Genomic DNA, 12,760 nt, shown 5'->3' with positions numbered 1-12,760 from the left:
GTGCTTATGCATAGCACAGTAAAGTTTGTGCATTGAACTCAAAAGCTTAAGGAAGACTTGGTTTAAAGATTTACAATCTTAATAAGTTGAATGCAATTGACCTGTGAACAACATGGGTTTAAACTGCATGAGTCCACTTATGCATGGGTTTTCTTCTGCTTCTGCCACCTCTGGGACAGCAAGACCAACCCTTCCTCTTCCTCCTTCTTCTCCTAAGCCTACTCAGAGTAAAAACAATGAGGATGAAGACCTCTATGATGATCCACTTCCACTTAATAACTAGTAAATATATTTTCTCTTCCTTATGATTTTCTTAGCATTTTCTTTTCTCTAGCTTACTTCATTGTAAGAATGTAGTACATAATATACGTAACATATGAAGTAGTGTTAAATGACTTTTTATGTTATCAGCAAGGCTTCTGGTCAACGGCAGGTTATTAGTTAAGTTTTGTGGGAGTCAAAAGTTACATGCAAATTTTCAACTGCTCAGGGGTTGGCACCACGAATTCGCAAGTTGTTCAAAGTCAACTGTATTTATTTATCAAATCAAAGTATTTTCTAAATAACTATTCAGGACACTAAAGCCACCTTATGGAAACACAAAAAGTGCCCATTGACATGCATGTATACGTACATAGAAAAAGAATGGAAGAATGTTAATAATAATAGTCACAGCTAGCAGTTACAGAATACTGTGCCTTATATCAGCATTATCCTAAATCTCTCATCATGGAGTAGCTTCAGTTATAATTTCCATTTTCAGAGGAGGCCACCCAGCAACTGACTTGAGACCAAGTTTGTGTGACTCCAAAGGCAAAGTGCTTTTTTTTTCTGGGAAGAAGGGGCATGCACAATTTTTGTTTCTTTTTTAATAGTTTTCTGAAGTCAGTGAATTGTTTATAATATAGAGTATTTTTTAGGAAGAGAAAAAACTTCTATTGTGAAAAATATAATGGATGGTTTGGGTAAGAGGCAAACAGGGAAAAGAAATCATCAGCTCTGTATGAGAGTGTTTATTCACCCGTGAATATTCTGAATATTCACCCCTGAATATTCTAGTTGGAGAAGGAAGCTATTAATTTAGACATAAAATGGTATTTTGTTTGCATTTCATTGATGATTATGACATACATAGCCTCTTAAAGATAATGTGACCCTTGAGAGTGTCTGGACAATTTTTCTGTGAGTAACAACCCCATTAAAAAGTGGTCAAAAGACATGAACAGACACTTTTCCAAAGAAGACATGCATGCGGTCAATATGCATATGAAAAAAGCTCAATATGGCTGATCATTAGAGAAATGCAAATCAAACCTACAATGAGATACCATTTCACAGCAGCCAGAGTGGCTACTACTGAAAAGCATAAACTGTAGACCTCACTTGTTGCATGCCGCTTCTTCACCTCCTGGGAGTGAATGCACAGGGCTTTGGTGACAAATCTGAGGGAAGCAGAAAATCTTACCAAGCTCAAGGTTTTAAGGGATGACACATTCCACATCAATCACAGAAATGGCAGAATGCTTGGGAAACAGCTATTGAGCGTAACTCCAATGAGATTGAGATAGTCAGTGGCACACACTGCGTCAGCAAGAGGGATGGTTCAGATTCTGGTCCCAGACTTCCCTGCTGATGTGGCATAGCCCAAGGTCTGGGGAGTGGAGCCCATTTAAGGATATGTCCCCCAATAGCTAGCTATTGCCAGAGACTGATTTAGGGCAGAGGATAGGGTGTTTTTAAAGTGCACACAAGGAAGATTCTCAATTGTTCAATTGCATCATATTGCAAACATAAAATGTTTAGGACTCCCCATGATGATTGCAGCTTGTGTCTGAAGGGGAGCTTATTTAAAGGAAGAAATCTGTTAGTCTTACTCCTTAGAAGGAACTTTAATGAATATTTGGTTGATCATGTCATCCTGGATAGGCAGGAAGAAAAAGAAAGGATGAATTTAAATTTATTTTACTCAACAAAGGACATTAACATTGGATTATCAGGCGGTACCTAATTGTACAAGGAGTATAAGCAAGTGGTGCTCAACATTAGATGTTCACATTGAGAATCCCCTAATGCCCTCATCTTTGGCTAAATTTGGAATCTTGTGAATTAGATGAGCATTCCCATGGTGGCCCTGTCAGCCAGCCTGTATCATCATCTTTTCTGTATAATAATGCTGTATGTATAATAATTTGGCAATTTTATTGCATTTTTTGTCCTTATTTTGTAAAAATGAGAAGAAAATAGAGACATCTACAGTACAAAGCATCGGTGTTAAAACTTAATAGAGTTGAGGCAAGATGAAAATCATTAGATTTGCCTAAAGTGCTCTATCAGATGTTCACTGGAATTCAGCCAATTGAATATGTATTGAAGTGCAAAGGAAGGTAACGTATTTAAAGATCATGTGCGAAGTGCTGGAAATACACCGTCAATGATTATGTCTAAAAGGCAAAGTGTGAAGGAGGGTTTTGTACCGTGTTAGCTTGCCAGCATAGAAACCTCATACAACACATGATCTTTTGCACACTTTCTGTCAGTAAATTTCCATTTCCGGAAATTATACCTAAAAATGGGATTGACAATATAGAGAGGAGAGAGGGAAACAGGCTTTCAAAGAAAAAACGTGATCTCCAAGTTGTAGAATTTTAGGGTAGGGATGAGGCAGAAGAATAAATGTTATCTGAACCAAAGCAATACGTACTGGTTGTTGCTGTAGTAAAGCACAGTGCTTTAAACAAATTCTTCAGCCTGTATGTACTGAGCTCCTCCTGTCTTCTAGACACTGGGGATATAGTGATAAATGAAACAAATGATTTCTTCCTTTATGGAGCTTACATGTGTGTGTGTGCTGATGAGGAGGAGGAGTTGAAGGAGATGTTAATCCATTAAGCCCAAATGTAAAATTGTACCTGTGCACATGTTACTAGAAACGGATACCCACAAAACTGCTATGAAAGTCCAAATTAGGGACATTGAAGTTAATGACATTTTAGCTGATATTTAAATGATTAACCGAAGTTAAATAGTCAGAGGAGGTAGAAACCGCATTCTAGGCACAGGGGACAGTATATCCAAAGGCCTTATGAGGAGAGAAACAGGGTAAGTATGAGGACGGTGAGCTTGGAGCTAGGTCCATAGGTTAAGAGTTTTATCTTCAGCCTTGGAGACATGGGATGAATGCCTTAGTTGGGTTTCACATGGTGGGGTCATAAAATGGTTTGGTAGTTCCCACACTGCTATAAAGAACCATCTGAGACTTGATAATTTATAAGGAAAAGAGGTTTGATTGACTCACGTTCCACAGGCTGTACAGGAAACATGACTGAGGAGGCTTCAGGAAACTTACAATCCTGGTGGAAGGGTGAAGGAGAAGCAAACGTGTCTTCACGTGGTGGCGGGAGAGAGAGAGAGAGCAAAGGGGGAAGTGCTACACACTTTCAAACAACCAGATCTCATGAGAACTCATTCACTATCATGAGAACAGCAAAGGGGAAATCCACCCCCATGATCCAATCACCTCCCACCAGGTCCCTCCCCCAACATTGAGGATTACAATTCAACATGAGATTTGAGTGGGGACACAGCCAAACCATATCAGGTGGGGTAATATGATCAGAATTGTGGGTGAAAGTATTGGTCTGGCCACAGTGAAATGGGTTGGAGGGACTGGATGGATGCAGGTGGACCAATCATAAAACTACTGTCAGTGACCAGGTGAAAGGTGGTACTAGGGCAATAGTGACAGAGATGGAAAGAGGTGAAAGGATTTGAGAGCTTTGGGACTTAGGGAAGCTGGAAACTTAGGGACCTGGGAATAAACTAGAGACAGAAAGGGAGGAAGAGAATAACTTCTAGGCCTTAATAATATAAAATAGTAGATAATTCAATAGTCACTTCATTTCGGTATTGGAATGAAATATGATTTGGGTGGAGGGCGAAACAGTGATCATGTTTTTAAAAAATACTTTACTTTTTATTAGAGTAATGTATGCACATAGTTTGAAAAGCCAAACAATAGTTGTGTTGGGCCATTCTCACATTCCATAAGGAAATACCTGCGACTGGATAATTTATAAGAAAAGAGGTTGAATTGGCTCATGGTTCTGTAGCCTGTACAGGAAGCATGGAGGTTATCTGCTTCTGGGGAGGCTTCAGGGAGCTTTTACTAACGGTAGAAGGCAGAGTGGGAGCAGAGCAGGCAGTTCACATGGTGAAATCAGAGGCAAGAGAGCAAGGCGGGCAGTGCCACAGACTTTTAAACAACCAGATCTCATGAGAACTCACTCGCTATCCCAAGGATGGCACCAAGGGAATGATGCTAAACCATTCATGAGAAAGCCACCCCCATTACCCAGTCACCTCCCATCAGGCCCCACCTCTAACACTGGGGATTACATTTGACATAACGTTTGGGTGGAGACACAGACCTAAAACCATATCAATAATATAAGACTTCCAAGGAAAACGAGCTTGCCCATGTCTCTCTTTTTCTTACCATGAAGCCAAGTCCATAGGGGGATGACGTTCAATTATTTTAAGTTTGTTTTCCGGGATTGACCTTTATTTTTTCCCATTAAATGTATATGTTGCTCTGATTTACTTTTTCACTTAATGAATATTTCTAAAGCACCTACTATGTCCCAGTCACTCTGTTCTAACCATGGATCCATCAGCGGACAAATTATGGATACATGTAACAAACAGAATTCCCTGTCCTCATGGTGCCTTCATTCCAGTAGGAAGAATAAGCAAATGTTTAAATAAAATCTTACTATAACCATCTCATTATAATGATGTGGTGCTCTTTACAGAGATGATTATAAATAATACGGAGAAAAGGAAATGACAGCAGAGGTAGTGTAGGGGATGTCAGAAAGAAGTGTAATGTTAAATAAGGGAGTGGGAGAAGATGGCAACTGAGCACGGAACCTGAAGGATGGGAGGAATGGACTTTGTGGATATTGGGGGAAGGGCATGCTAGGCAAAGGGAATAGCATATGCGAAACTCCTGAGTTGGGAGGACGTGGGGTAACTGAGGAACAGCAAAGGGGCCTTTACTGCTGGAGGAAGGTGAATGAGGAGGAGAGTCATTCGGGTGGGGTAAGTCAGGGTGACACAGATTGTGTAGGGCCTTTGGGCTACTGTAAGAGCTGTGACTCTGTGTGATGGGCATTACCTCTTGCCTTTGTACATGAAGTCGTATGTCCTCTACCACTTTCTCTGCCTCCCTCTTAAGTTTTTTGGTTAAATCAGTGTTCAGTGTTTCTGTCATTATCACTATCAAAGACTATTTTCTGCATTGCCAAGAAGTATATTATACTGTTTATTTAATCTCTTGTAAACAGTTTGTTAATAATTGCCTCATTTTCTTCACCTGCTTAATTTTTAGTGTTCCTGTTTATAATTGTCTCCAGATTTGCCAATGGAGTTGGAAGAACCCTCCAAACATGGTTTTTCATGGGATCAGATGCATCAGGCTCTGACCATTTGTTTCCTTTCCCCCCGGAGCCTTTCATTCTGGAGCCTTCCCTCCCCACTGTCTTGCCTGCATTCTCTCTGCCCTGTACAGCTGGTGTCCTGGGAATTCCTTTTCCTCCCCTTCTACATTGGATCTTCGTTTTCCCAGACCATATGTTTTCTTCTTTCTTGGTTTATTTCTTCTCTGGATGGGGCAAACCCTTCAGTAGGGTAAGAAAGCGTAAATAGAAAGCGCAGTTTTGAACTTGCATGCCTAAAAATGCCTTTATCTAGTTCTTAAACTTCATTAACTACTGGATGGATGCTAAATTCCAGAATGAGTGTCATGGTTTCTTAGAATTTCGAAAGCATCACTCCGCTGCTTCTTAACTTCCACCCTTGCTGTGAGAAATCTGTGCTTTTCTGATTTCTTTGTAGGTGAACTTTTCTCCCTCTGGAGGTGATTAAGGTTTTCTCTGTGTGGGTGCTTTGCAATCGTGATTAAGTGCCTTGCTGTGGATGTGTTGGATATCAGGCATAGGGTTCCTAGAAAAAACAGAGGATGCCTGTTAAATCTGAATTTCAGATAAACTAGGAGTAATTTTTGCAATGTTTGGGATTTACTTATACTAAAAGATTACTCACTATATAAAATTTCCTTTTTGTTTGTTTTTGCTTAATCTGGCAACCTCAGAACTCAGGCCTTTCAGTCTAGAGACTCGGTTTGGAAACATTTTCATGTGTCATTTCTTTTCTTTTAAATTAAAATATTAGCCTAAGCACAGAAAGGTAAAATATTTCAATAAGGCTTACAAAAACAATAATAATCCCCTGCCCTACCTTTCCTCATCCCTATCTTGTATTCTTCTGAAACAACTTCTTCGAACTCTTTAGCTGTTTCTTCTAGATTTGCCACTGGATTTCTCAGTATAGGTTGCGGATCCCTAATCTCAAATACGGGGACCAGACATGTTTCAGGTTTTAGAGACTTTTGGATTTTGGAATATTTGCATATACATAATGAGATATCTTGGGGATGGTACGCAAGTCTAAACCAAAATTCATTTATGTTTCATATATGCTTTATACACATAGCCTGAAGGTAATTTTAAAATAACTTTGGGCATGAAACAAAGTTTGTGTAAATTGAGTCACCAGAAAGCATAGGTCACTATTTCATGTTGGCACCAACAAGTTTCAGATTTTGGAGCATTTTGGATTTTGGATTTTGGGATTAGGGATGCGCGATCTGTAACACACTCACATTGCTTTTTAATTTTTATTTAAGTCTTAAGAAAACTGACTTATGGAAGATAAGGATTTAGCTTTCTTACACCACCCACCGTTACTCTCCACAATATAGACACACATCCTTCTCAGCCCACTGAAGTATAAATGACACATTTTAATAAATATTCATATTTAATAAACAGTTCAGTGTTCATCCTACTTTATTATGGTGGTGCCAATAGTATTCCTCCTCAAGCCACTTAATGAGCAGTGCTGTAATTCTGTTTTCTTTCTTGTGCTACTTTTTGTTTTCTTCTGGAGCTACTGAATATCTTCTTTTTCATTGTTTAGTTTTCTAAATACCTATCACTGATACCCAAATGGAGAGTGGGTTCAGCAAACTTCCCACCAGAAACATAAATCTCCACCTACGTGCAGATGCGCACAGATTAAGGCTTTTCCTTAATCACATGCATGTGTGAAGACTAATGAGTTTTCTGTTCGGTTTCCTTTGAAACAACCAAAGAAACTTTGACCATTTGCTAAGGTGCCATTTTTCACCTGATGGCCACTGGAATTTCACACAGAGATTTCTGCTCTTTTTTTCCTGCCACTTTGCAAGAGCTATCGCACGCTGACGAAGCCAGTAGAAAGCTCCCCGGACAATGTCCTTGTGAGTCTGATGCCAGAGGGTCAGTGACAGTCACCAGGCAAACTACTGCCCCGAACACCAGGCTTTACAGTTAAATTTGTGCTTTAGTAACATCACAAGTTACTCCATGTTACGGACCTTTGGGTTTACTCCCAAATTACTGAAATGACACATATGAAGTCTTTCCCTTCTGCAGAAGTCTACTGCATGGGCACAATCACGATACCAACTGGAGTTTATGGAAACCTTATTTACCTTTTTCAAAGCAGTTTCACGGATATCTTAATGTGCTGCTCCTGTTTCACGAGCAGAAACAGAAATGACAATGATTGCTGGTTTGTTTGTTTAGCCAGGCTCTCTCTCACCTTCATCTTGACTTCCTGGGCCACTCTGTCCTCCTGCTCCAGGATGGTCTAGGCCTGTTGCTTCACCACTGTCCTGGAACACCCCTTTACTATTGCCCAAGGATTTCCCTCCGCCTCTCTGCTATAAGTAGCTGCTTTGATGAGGACAGCATTTGAGGTTGAAAACTACCTCCATTGTCTTCTAGCTTCTAGTGATGCTTTTGGTAAAATCTGATATCCTAATTTCTAAATTCATGATGCTATACCTTGATGTAAGTCTATCTTTATCCATAATCCTGGGTGTTCAGTGGACACTCTGGGTCTGGAAATGCATGGTTTCAATTCTTGAACATTAAAAAACTGTTTCTTTAATCATTTTCTTTCATTCTTTTTGCCTATTCTGTTTTTCATTAACTCTATTATTAGACTTTGGATCCCCTGGGCTGGTTCTCAAATTTCCTTATTTTTTCTCTATTCTTTTCCTTTGTAGTTCTATTCTACTTTCTGGGAGAGTTCCTCAACTTTATTTTCTAGCTCTTCTATTGAAGCTTCTATTTGGGTTGTTATATTTTTAATTTCCAAAGAATTATTTTCTTCTTCTTGGGTGGTTTCTTTTCTTTCTTTCTTTCTTTCTTTCTTTCTTTCTTTTTTTTTAATAGAAGTTTATTCTTGTTTCATGGTTAAAATATTCCATCTTATTTATCCGAGGATTTTTAGTATATGTGAAGTTTTTTCTTGCTTCTGGAATTTTCTGTTTTCTCTGAGTTTCTGTCCTTGGTTTTGACCTTTTGGAGACTTTCCTGAGAGGTTTGTAATTTGAGGATCTCTGTTCATTTTCATGAGTGAAGTACTAAGAAGCTTACTGGAATCTCTGTGTCTCTGGGGCTTGTGGAATGGTGAGCTCACTGCAGAGTGATGAAGCTGGGGTCAGGCTGTCTCACTGGGGCCTCCAGTGTCTACAGGCTTTTTTTCTTGGAATCCTTTGGTTTCTCTAGGAAAAAATTCTCCAACTCCCTGTTTGATATTATCCTGAGAGAAGAGCAGGGGAAGTGGCCAACTGTCTCACCATTCAGCATCTGACTTCCCCTCACACTTAACTCCTTGCTTTCAGTACGGTTCCTCCAGAGACTTATGTGGCACCAGCTCTCCTTGAGTCTAGGCCCTTCTGGTCTAGTTTCTCCAGAACAAATTTTACATCTTTTGACAAGGAGGTGGGCTGGGTAGCTGCTTGCCTTTGTGAGATTGCAAAGGAGACCTGAAAAGGTGTGTCTAACTGTATCCAGTTTTTAGCCCTGCCTTCCAGCCCTGCTTCTGTTAAACCTGACACCCTCAACTCCTCAGCCTTTATGGGTTCCCTGGGGGTAAGTCAACTTGTATCTCATTGGCATCAGCAGGGACCCAGGATTTAAGTCTTGCCCCTCTCCTAAGTCAAATGCTATTTCTCCAGGGGCTTTCCATCATCTGCAAATTGGCTTTTAACTGTTTCATCCGCTATTCTGATTTATATAGTGATTTATATTCTGATTGCCTTTGTAATTTACCTCCTCTGTCTTCTGTAAAAATTTCCTTTACTGTTGTTTTCGAGGGTTCCAGGAGAGAGCAAAAAAAAAAAAAATCCAACTTTTTAATCTGCCATTTTAAACTCTAGATCGGACGGATTTCTCCAGTGATGTTTTCTTTGGACTCATATAAAAATTACAGTGCATTCCCTAAGAACATACTGTAGGTGGAGCCATAGAGCAGTCCAGGGAGAAAGCTCCTGACATGTAATTTACATTCACAGCAGGAGAATTGAGTCTAATGACCCTTAGCATTTGGAACTTGTGTTCAGGCACCTGACACAACTCCACATTTATGAATGCAGAAGTGCTTGTGCAGGCCTTTCCTTAATCACATGTATGTGCGAAGAGTAATGAGTTTTCTGTTCGTTTTCCTTTGAAACAACCAAAGAAACTTTGACCATTTGCTAAGGTGCCACCTTTCACCTGATGGCCACTGGAATTTCACACAGAGATTTCTGCTCTTTTTTCCTGCCACTTTGCAAGAGCTATTACACGCTGACAAAGCCAGTAGAAAGCTCCCCGGATAATGTCCTTGTGAGTCTGATGCCAGAGGGTCAGTGACAGTCACCGGGCAAACTACTGCCCCGAACACCAGGCTTTACAGTTAAATTTGTACTTTAGTAACATCACAAGTTACTCCATGTTACAGACCTTTGGGTTTGCTACCAAATTACTGAAATGACACATATGAAGTCTTTCCCTTCTGCAGAAGTCTACTGCATGGGCACAATCACGATACCAACTGGAGTTTATGGAAACCTTATTTACCTTTTTCAAAGCAGTTTCATGGACACCTTAATGTGCTGCTCCTGTTTCATGTGCAGAAACAGAAATGACAATGATTGCTGGTTTGTTTGTTTAGCCAGACGTTGGCTTGCTCTTGGAGCGCTTTGTGGTAGTCACAGAGACACATGCATTGTGTCAGGGATGACAGAGAGAGGAGTTCAACTTTGCCCAGGCCACAGGAGAGGCAGATGTTAAACACAGGAGTTTGGGCAGCACATCTCACAGGGTTTGCAATAGAAAATCACTGCATACCTACTGTGTGGGCCAGATGGTAAAGGCAGCAGGAGAGCAGAGCAGAGAGAGAGAGATCAGTCATGCAGGGGGCAGCCAGAGGGGTTCTTGGTGGTGGGGGTTCAGCCTGACCTAGAGGGACTGGACTCAGCATTGTGGGAAGGAGACTTGAGAACATTCTGGCAGGGTGGGGATGGGGTAAGGAGGAGCCAGGTGGTGGCAGGAACTCTTTCAGGGAGGGAGGAACACGCCTGTTGCTGGTGCAGGTTGAGCATCCGAGAGGGGCCCCTGGGACCATGTGGACAGTGGGGGTGTCCAGGAGCAGTGAGACCAGCTATATAGATCAAATGAGACTGTGCTTTCTGGGGCCTGGAAGTCAGGCACACGGCTTGGACTTGATTCTAGAGGGTCCCGGGGCCATTAAAGGTGGAGAATTAATGACAGCAGTATTAAGGACAACATGGGCAGAAATGGCTTCAGGTTGCACCGGCTCACAGTCACTGATTAGTTGCTGGGGTTCACTGGGTGGCAGTGGGAGGTATAGTTTAAGCAGACCAGAGAGCCTAGAGATGGGAGCCTGGTAGGAGAGCATGAAGCAAACGCCAGCAGGGTGAGGGAGGACACTGTTGTTCCCAGGTTTCTAGGTTCCATCCCTAGGTTCCATCTCTCCCACGACATACCCTCGTATTGCTAACTACACGCCCTTTTGTTCTGGCAGGAAAAATGCTGGCAGGTGCTTCAAGCAAGGACATCTACGCATAGAATTCTGACAGCGGCTGGACCCTCAACTTCTTCTGAAGACTGACTGGGTGATCTGGCCTGACACCCGTCTGGTGGCCTCCCATGAGCAGCAACCAAGCCAGAAAGAGCTGAGACCAGACCCGCTGTCCCTAAAGACAGGGCCCAGAATGTCGGGGTGAAGCTGTAGGGGGAGGGTGAAAGCCGGTGATGTGGGCAGAGACCAGCTACGGGGTGGTCAGGGGTTTCCGGGAGGTGCATGGCTATGCTGCAGACCCACCCAGGACAAGGGTGGCTGTGGAAGAATGACAAATAAATACATGGCAAAGTCTCAGAGGCTGTGCATTATGCCATGAGAAAACACTGACGGCCAAGTGAGGCAGACAAGCCACTGGTCTCCCCGGGAGCAGGCAGGTATCCACGATTCAGAGCACCTGCTGCTTTCCGGCATCCTCACTGCACAGGAGGATGTGATGGCCACCATCAAATCACTGGGAAGAGGGCTTGATCGCCCTCTGTGGTGACCTGGGCCACAGACAGGGGACATTCTGCAACAAGGCAATATGCATAACCCATGCTCTAAGAGTTATCTGCCTCTGATATACATATGCTTGGGCAAATATCAAGGGCAGAGTTATTTTTTTTTTATGTGGATTTCCCAGAGGCCAGATGATGCTGTGTGCAGGGTCTCCCAGGTACAGGAAGGACATTCTTTCTGTTCACCCACATTGTTCTTGTAGCTAACGGCTGTTCTCTCTCGGCTTGTCCCCAGTGGAAGGGGGTAACGTTACTTCTCAACAATCAAACAACTCCTGTACTCTTCCAGGATCTCTGGTCGGGGACATTCCCATGTCTAGTCACTCATTCCAGTATCTTTTTCTCTTTGTGACAAAACAAAGGATCAGGATGATTTTCCTAAATAGGAAAGAAAATTAGGAAACCTGGGGCTCCAGGTTGCTGTAATGCCCACACCCTCCTAGACTGTCCTGAGTGCTGGGGCTTCATTACCAGGCTGCAGAAGACAGCAGGGGCTATAGCCTTAGCCATGTGTCTAGGAGAGCACCTGATACAGAACTGTCAGTCATCAAATGTGCGGTGAATGAATGAGTGAGGAAGTAAGTGAAGGAAGTGTTGGGTCTGGTTAATACACACAGTTAAAATACTTACATACAAATAATCAGGGGCTCACACATTGTTTACTACAAGTGAAGGTGTTTGTCAAACATCCCTGAAAAACAAACAAGCACACACACACACAAACATACACACCCTTTTCCCTGCCAGCCTTCTCTAAATAAACCCAATGAGTCTACTAGAAAACCCCAATCAATTTCCTACTAAATAAACCCGACAATTCTGACATCTCCTGTGAGGGTCTGTTTCCTAAACTGTGTCAAACATTGATTTGTTCATTCAACAAGTGTTTGCTGAGTGCCTACTATGTTCTGAGCACGTTTCTAGGTGCTGGAAATTCACTACGAAGGCTGGGTTCTGGTTGGGAAGAAAGGCACATAATACGATAAATAATTAAAATATATTGTATGCTAGGTGAGTATAGGCAACAGAGGAGAATCAAGCAAGAGGGCTAGAGAGTACGACAGGAGTGTGTGTGTGTTTGTGTTGGGATGGGGAGTGGACAGCAGCTTAAAGCAGGGGAGACTCGGAAAGTAGGACTTACAAGGTAATGTTTGCATTAAAGAGTAGAATGAGGCCAAGGGGAGCCAGAGGGATGTGTGGTGCAGGGGAGGGTCGGAAACATC

At 42.1% G+C, this 12,760-nt stretch overlaps 1 protein-coding gene across 2 annotated transcripts in view; it reads left to right on the top strand.

Moving 5' to 3' along the window:
* Positions 1-12,362, top strand: part of KCNA6 (potassium voltage-gated channel subfamily A member 6) — a 38,959-nt gene extending 26,597 nt beyond the window's left edge. For both annotated transcript variants that reach the window (XM_012455913.3, XM_012455912.3), the window contains exon 2: positions 10,981-12,362. The gene's annotated coding sequence lies outside the window, so the exon portion shown is untranslated. The remainder of the gene's footprint in view (positions 1-10,980) is intronic.
* The last annotated feature ends 398 nt before the right edge of the window (positions 12,363-12,760 follow it).

The sequence above is a fragment of the Aotus nancymaae genome, unplaced genomic scaffold (genome assembly GCF_030222135.1).
Source record: "Aotus nancymaae isolate 86718 unplaced genomic scaffold, 86718_ANA_hifiasm-v0.15.2.pri h1tg000016l, whole genome shotgun sequence".
Lineage (NCBI taxonomy): Eukaryota > Metazoa > Chordata > Mammalia > Primates > Aotidae > Aotus > Aotus nancymaae.
This window is presented reverse-complemented; position numbering and strand designations above follow the sequence as displayed.